This window comes from Apium graveolens, chromosome 1 (genome assembly GCF_009905375.1).
Source record: "Apium graveolens cultivar Ventura chromosome 1, ASM990537v1, whole genome shotgun sequence".
Classification (NCBI taxonomy): domain Eukaryota; kingdom Viridiplantae; phylum Streptophyta; class Magnoliopsida; order Apiales; family Apiaceae; genus Apium; species Apium graveolens.
The window spans coordinates 12,548,527-12,556,514 of record NC_133647.1 but is presented as its reverse complement, the minus strand read 5'-3'; the positions used below and the strand labels follow the sequence as shown (position 1 = coordinate 12,556,514).

At 34.3% G+C, this 7,988-nt stretch overlaps 1 long non-coding RNA gene across 1 annotated transcript; it reads left to right on the top strand.

Moving 5' to 3' along the window:
• Window positions 1-1,313: 1,313 nt before the first annotated feature.
• Window positions 1,314-3,558, top strand: LOC141719242 (uncharacterized). The gene is made up of 6 exons (XR_012574052.1): window positions 1,314-1,477; window positions 1,698-1,734; window positions 2,057-2,166; window positions 2,258-2,509; window positions 2,618-2,753; window positions 3,122-3,558. It is a non-coding gene; the product is annotated as an uncharacterized LOC141719242 (long non-coding RNA).
• Window positions 3,559-7,988: the final 4,430 nt, after the last annotated feature.

The following is a 7,988-nucleotide window of genomic DNA, read 5'->3' as shown; positions in this document are numbered from 1 at the left end:
TTATATGTTTGGGATAACTTGTCATTTATTCTTGTGGGTTATCCTCATCGGGGGGCAAGAATGCGGTCAAACATTTTCGGTAAGTCATGCATATACCTATGATTACGATCGATGAAGATAGCGGTAGCGAATGAGATATTCATTTGTCGGGGAGTTTTCTTATTCGTGAAGTTACGAAGTCGTAAGCGAGCATTGAGTCTTTGTGACTAGGCCGCATTGTTGGGCACTCCTAAAGCAAATCTGTGTTTGAGTTAATAGTAAGTTGGTTCGATAACTTTTATTGGGTCTTGGAATAAGAAATCAAGTCCATATTGGTTTCTTGTTCCTCAAGAACTACATCTAGTTTTATCCTCTATATAAAGAAGTAGATAAGCATATTATGAGGTTACGTGTTTGAGAGCTCTGATAAGGCAAATATAAACCCTAGCAATCTCAGCCGTTTCTTAAGCACAAATCAGCACACTCCGACAATTGCTCTGATCGTCGACCACCGCTCTAGATCTTAATTCCGGCCGCAAAATCAAATCTTTGTTAATCAAATTTCTCTATTAACATAGTGATGTGATAAGAGAGAAAACAAATATTTAAATGAGATAATTGATTCGTTTCGAGACGTCACTTATAGCATTTTTTACGATATCAAATGTAAAAAATAAATTTCTTCGTTGCCAACCAAGCACACTAAATTTTCTCCAACATTTTCTACTTTTTATATTTTTTGCGTAAATTAACTTAACATCTTAATAATCAACTAAGTTTAAATCAAAACTTTTTAAATCATAAAATTCAAATTAATTGGAATGGATCATATTAGTTTCAAATGATTTTGTCGATCTTAAATATATTTGCATAGAAAAGATAATGTGAAAAATAGTTACTTTATTCGTGTACCTGACTTTTTAATATTGCTAACAACTAATGTTTTTATCTATACATATATTATTACTTAACTACGATTCTCGGCTCAAAAAATCGTAAATCCGTATAATAATAAAAATATACATAGCTTATATTAATTGCTTATATGTATTTAACTTATATAATATCACTACAAGAAAAATGTCAATAGACATCACACATTAGACATCGGTTACGTTTTCCACTGATGTTAAAAGATTTTGTAACATCATCCCGTGTTTTTATGATGTCATTGCCATTCGAAGACATCAGTTATTTTAAAACTGATGTCTAAAGTTACCTAAAAAAAAATTCAATTCACGCCCACCTTGATATTTTCCCCCTTAGTCAAAATTTCCCCCCTTATCCCAAAAATTCACCCCGCTCATTAGCCAATATTTTGGTTCCCCCATTATTTTCTCTCGATTAAACACTCATCTCCCCCCGCTCACTCTCACCTCGACAACTCACCTCACCATCTCAATTCCACTCATCTCACCTCTTCTCACCATCTCACCTCCCCTCACCATCTCTATGTGTTCATCATCTCAACTCAACTAAAGCTCTGTTGTTAAGCTTTGTAAGCTTATCTCATCTCTATTCTTAAATCGAAATGGCCATCTCTACATGATAACAAAATTTGTAAATTGGGGTTTCTGTAAATCAAAACCCTAACTTGTTAAATTGGGGTTTTTCCAAATTGAAACCCTAATTTGCTTATTTGCCCTGTGTATGGTGCTTTCATTTAATTCAATATATGTTGGAGTTATTAATTCTTTTCAATTTTATGTTATATACAGGACCTTTTTTGCATACGGTTGTGGATTTAATATCTAGGTATTCATTTGTTTAAAGTTTGATTGAAAGTTGGGTTGTGTTACTCATTGGTTTATGCTTTTACTTTTGTATGTTATATAATTTAATTTTTATGTTACGTTGTGTTTGTGACTATGTAACTTTTTGGTTAGCGCATAGATCCGTCTAAAAGATTCTTTAATTATGCCCAAAGATATAGAACTCTGTCACTTCTATCTGTGGACTGCTACAATTGAATTTACTCTTCATCGTATTATTGTTAGACACAAAGCATGTAAACTGCATTGTCGTGAATTGCCATTTTTAGGTTATACTAATATATTATGTACTGTTTTTGGTGCAGGTTATAGCAGTTAATGGAAAGTTTTCGGGTCCAACTTTTAATGTGACCACTAATGAAAATGTCATTGTGAATGTGAGAAACAAATTGAATGAGAATGCGCTTGTAACTTGGTAGGTTATGTTTTTTACTCTAGAGATGATTTAAGTTTTTCGTTTCAAGAATGTCTTTTGAGGGTGCAAGTATTCTGTTTTGGTGTTCTAGGCCTGGAGTTCAAATGCGTCGTATTTCTTCGCAAGATGGGGTTCTTGGCACTAACTGTCCCATTCGACCAGGGTGGAACTGGACCTATGAGTTTCAGGTCAAGGATCAGATTGGTAGCTTCTTTTACTTTCTGTCGCTCAACTTTCAGAGGGCATCAGGTGGTTTTGGTTCTTTCATCATTACTAATCGGAAAGTTATACCGCTGCCATTTAATATGCCTGACGGGGATATAGTGATTCTCATCGGTGACTGGTATACCAAAAGCCATTCAGTTAGTTATTGCTATTGATTTATATGTTTTATGGGTATATCATTTTCGTATTAGTTGTATTGTATTAAATATTTTTTTTTTCAAGATAGGCTCTGAGGTCATCCCTTGACTCGGGCAAGGACCTGGGAATGCCAGATGGTGTCCTGATTAATGGCAAGGGACCTTATCAGTACAATGCGAGTATACCAAATGGCATTGACTATGAAACAATTAATGTTGATCAAGGTAATACTAAAGCTGTCCTCAACAATGCAAGTTTTACACGACTACACGAGTAATTAAGCCTAATGGCTTTAAAGTATAAATAATCAGTATTTCTTTTGGGATCGAGAACAATGAGTATTACTTTGGATGTAGAAATGTGTGCTTTAAACTGATCTTTTTTGTACAATGTACAACGATTGTTCTTTCGGTCTTAATAAGTGAAATAAAGTTCTTGAACATTTCAGAGCTTAAATTAGTTTTTTTATGACATTGGATCTAATAAAGTCATATAGTTATTTGACCAATTACTATATTGTTGAGTTTCTCTTGTTCAATATACCAATTTTACTGTAACTGCTGCTAACAAGCCTCCTGCTTTGTTTAAATAGGAAGTTCATCTCTTACACCTGCTGAAAGAAAGTAATGCATCACACAAGTCCTTTGGAGTGTGTGAGGATGCATTATTTATGGCAGATAAGTTGGAGGAGCGTGCAGAAATTTCGTTTTAGTCATGGTGTGGGTATTAGAAGTCTTGGTATCCACTCGACTAAAAAGATATATATCGACAATGATAGCAGGTTTCCAAGTTGCCATGCATCAGAAAGTGAAGTTCTTGATAATTGGGCCCTGGGGCATTTTACAAGCACGGATTGCATTGGCGATGTTATGGGCTATAAACTCAGCTGCTTACAGCAAAATTCTCTGACCAATTCTTAACTGTACAATCAAAAGATTTGGTAACCAAATGAATCGAGATTGACTATTGACAAAGGATTAGAAGTAATATACCAGCATCCAATTTCAACTGATGCTGTCAATTTTAAACATCTACAAACTTTGTTGAACAGGTAAACTCTCAAATTTTAATTTAAATTGTACATGCTCAACTCTCAATGTTCATTGCAATAGTTCTTGTTTTAGTGTAATAGAGTTAAGTATTGTGTTTTGCTATTGTAGCTAATAACTGGTGAAATAATGTACATGGAAGTTTGATTTTTTAGCATAGCAAATTACAATCTTGAAAGGTATATATATCTATACGTATATTGAAAGTTTATTTCTTAATAACATTTAGCTGATCTGTAATATAATTTAACTTGTAGCTAATTAACATCCGTTATTGATCTTCAATTTTGGAGAAAACTCTTTATAATTACAATAGAAATATATCATGGAAATTGTCGTTATAGGGTGCACGAGTATGCAGTGTAATTAATTAAAAAAGAAAGTTGGAACATGAAGTTGTGTTTTATAGATGTGTCAACTATATTTATTTACATGTCCACCAATTTGGCTGTTATGGTATCCTTAGCATGTGATTTATTCAGTTATACATCCATACTGGTGCTCTTCCTGATCCTCCTAATGATGCTTATGACACATCATATGCAGTGAACCAAGCAATGTCCATCAGGTTTGCTCACCCCCTCCTTGTTTTTCTGGTTCAAGTTTTCTTATCTATGTTATATGTACTATAAATAGCTGTTGTTTACATAATTCAGACATGGCACAAACTTTCATATTGTAATATCTATACCAATATATGTATACATAATGTAAATTATGTATATATAAATTTATAGTATATATGATTTTAGATCACGCACAAGGGTTGCGAACTTGCTGATTTTGAACAGATATGATGACAATTTTTAGTTACGGTTGTATAGTCACGCTGGTAAAGATTAAATTTAGAATGACTTGTGTTACAACAATTTGGCTGCTATGAGTTTTCTAGTTGAGAATGAATTGTTATTTTAATATTTCTGAAGGCAACAATCGATGTTGGCATTGTGATAACACCTCACAATATGAACTTAATTTGGGTTGATACAGAAGTGAATTTACTATATTGTTAGACACAAAGCATTGTAATAAGCTTAAGTTTTCTTCCATTGTTGACTGCATTGTGTTTTCCCACCTTTTCTGTGAACTGGCTTTAGATTATGGCTTCTCGAGTATTGTGCTACTGATGAAGCTCTAAGCGGCATGCATCCTGGACAGGTTTACATTTGATTCCCTTCTTTAACAGTTTAACTTGTTCAATTGTTTGCACACTGTTTCGGAGCACTTGTGCTTTCAAATTCTTCACCTTGATAGCATTATTAATTTTTAATTTGTTGTTGCAGATGCAATGCTCACTCAATTCAATAGTTAAACCATAAGATGTTATTTTGCAATCTATTAGTGCAAATGCTTTGTTTTAAATTAGTGCAACCATAATTGGTCCAGTGTTGATTGAAATATTTTAGGTGCGAAGCTGCAGGACTAGAAGATGCGTTGTGTAAACGAGTAATGATCACTCCTAAAGAAGTTATAAAATGAAGTCTTGATCCTCTTAGTGCAGCTATTAGCAGGGATGGCTTAGCTAAGACACTATATTCTCGATATTTATGTTATTAGGGATGGCTTGGCAAGCATATAACAATAGTTTGGTTTTGAACGATTCTGTAATAAAACTAGATACTTGATATTTATATTGTTGAATATAAGTGTTTAGTTAGTTCATTATTTAATTACCTTCAATGAATAAATACTGATGTCAAAAAAATAATTGTACATCACTTTTAATGAATAAATACTGATGTCAAAAAAACAATTGTACATCACTTTTAATATATAAATACTGATATCTCAAAGGCAATTGTACATCATTTTTAGTGAAGAAAAACCGATGTCAAAATGGTTGATATACATCGATTTTTCCTAAAAAACTGATGTCAAAGACTGACATTTTCAAGTCTAAAAGGAACATAGACATCACTTTGTTTGGGATAAAGCTGATGTCTAAGTGCCAACATAGACATCACCTTTTACTAAATAAATCGATGTTTAATAACTGATTTTACATTACCAAAATGAAAATATTCGATGTCTATGTGGAAAAAAACATAGCTCATTATATCTTTAATTTATTGTAATAGGTGTAATTTATTTACTAAATTATTTATTTCTAACATTTTTTGTAAAAAAACAATGCATGGACATCAGTTTTTTTGCCAGAAACGATGTCTAAGCAAGTAAAGACATCGGGTTATGGCCGATGTCTAGAATAGACATCACCGACATCAACATCGGTTGCCAAACAAGATAGACATCGGCCAAAAACCGATGTCTATAGACATTTTTCTTGTAGTGTATTATAAATAATCAAGTAATTTTTTCGAAATAAGCTAATGAGAGGTGACGTACCCCCTGAGTGTGCGACATATCAGAAGTACTTTGTAGCCTTATCTTCCTCATCTGTTTCTAAGACAACTCCCATAATTTCTTCTTGATAAAAATAAATGACCTTGGTAATCATACCGAAAGAAGAAACCTTAACATATGAGACAGATATGCTTAGGGCGCGCCCTAAAGACTCACTCAGATGAATGAGGATGTGATGGCACGTTCCTAAAAACTAAACTCTCGACATACTACGAAGATCATTATACTTTATTTTCTTCTTTCTAAATCATGTTTGTAATGTCGAGGAAGATGACATGGGTATTTCAATGAAGGTGCACCTTAAGAGAGATAGCCTTGGAGAGTTTACTTATAAATGTTGAGGATATAACATTATATCCTTAGATGGAGTAGCTCATTCATGTCCTGGGACCTCACCTTGACAGTCAAGAAGCACATCCTATGATTCATGTTACCTCTACTCTGATAGTTTCTTCTCTTCTAAAATTTCAATATTAAGATTCTCCTTGTAGTTAATAAAGTACACCTCACTATCAATATTTTTTTAAGGGCGTGCCTTGAGAAAATGGCGTATCTTGAGAGACAAGGAATTGGTTCCAATCAAGAAATTCTTCAAATACTGACTATAACTCATCTGCTCATCAAGACATTTTTAACAAAAACTTCCATAGGCTTTCTCTTAGAGGGAAATACACCTCAAGATATCAATCACGCGGAGGGCGCACCCTTCTTGACTATGACACAATGCCTGATAACTTTCGATCTTTTTTAGATAATATTTCCTATCTGCAAGAAACACAATTAATATGAAATTTTAAATGTTACATGGAGGACGCGTCCTAGATGGACGGACGTGTCCAATCAACGAATTCTCCTGGAATTTATTGGAAGTCGTCCAGGCCTCAGATATCTTTAATCAAGGCGGGTCCTGAAGAGTTTGTGGGGATCTTCTCCGTGCCAAATATCTTTCACAATCTTCTTCCTGCATAAGTCCCAGAAACAAGTAACGGAAAACACAACGAAACTAGTTGAGTGTTACCTTGAGGGATCGTTTTAAAGGCGATGGCTAGCTCCTGGTAAAAATGTCATTCTTCTTAGAACGTTCTCCTCCTGATCGTCCTCGGATTTTCCCCTGTTTAAGTCTTCTAAACTGAATAAGATTCTCAAAAATTTTAAATCAAATAGGATTCTTCAGTCTTCTTATTGGAATAGGATTCTCCAATCTCCTAAATCGAATTGGATTCTCTAATCTTCTAATTTGAATATGATTCTCCAATCTTCTAAACTAACTAGGTTTCTTCTAATCATCTAAATCGGATAGGTTTCTCCCGATATTCTAAACCATATAGGTTTCTAACGATCTTCTAAACCAAATTATTTTCTTGCAATCTTCTAAATTAAAAAGGTTTCTTTCATCTTCCAAAACCAAATACGATTTTTTAGTAAAAAATTGCAGCTTCTGTGATCCTCTATTTTAGGGCTATTCAACTTGAATTCTCAAAACCAGATCACCTCTAAATTAAAGAGAATTCAATAATATTCGCGTAGGCTGTAAGATCGTCTAAATATGAATTACAGAACTCGAGATAGAGCCCAAACAATGTAAGCAATTCACTTAATTTACCAAATTCGAATTTTGCATCTAACTTCGCTCTTTCGTGGCCATGCTTGTAAACTTCAACCCTTCATTGCTGGAAATCATCATCCATGGATCTCCCTCGTGATCGCGGCTATTACATTCAAATCTCCTTTGACCCTCTGGCCGAAAAATAGTTATTCATAAATCTCCTTCGTGGCCGTTGTTTCCAACCTCCTCCATGGCTATCCTTCAATTCTTGCGTTAAAGAACCTTCATCGTGATGACACATCTCTTCCTCACGAGATTATGATCTTGATCAGCACCCCTCCTTCTAGCACCAATTTGTTGATGGAGGAATTTAGTAACAACAAAATTTGAGGTGCGTCGCCGGAAGCAAGATCTACGATGGTGGTTACTCGCCTGAAAAGTGAGCGGAGTGTGGTAGTTTTGATGAATTTGGGGTTGGGATTGCTTAGGGTTGGTGGTGG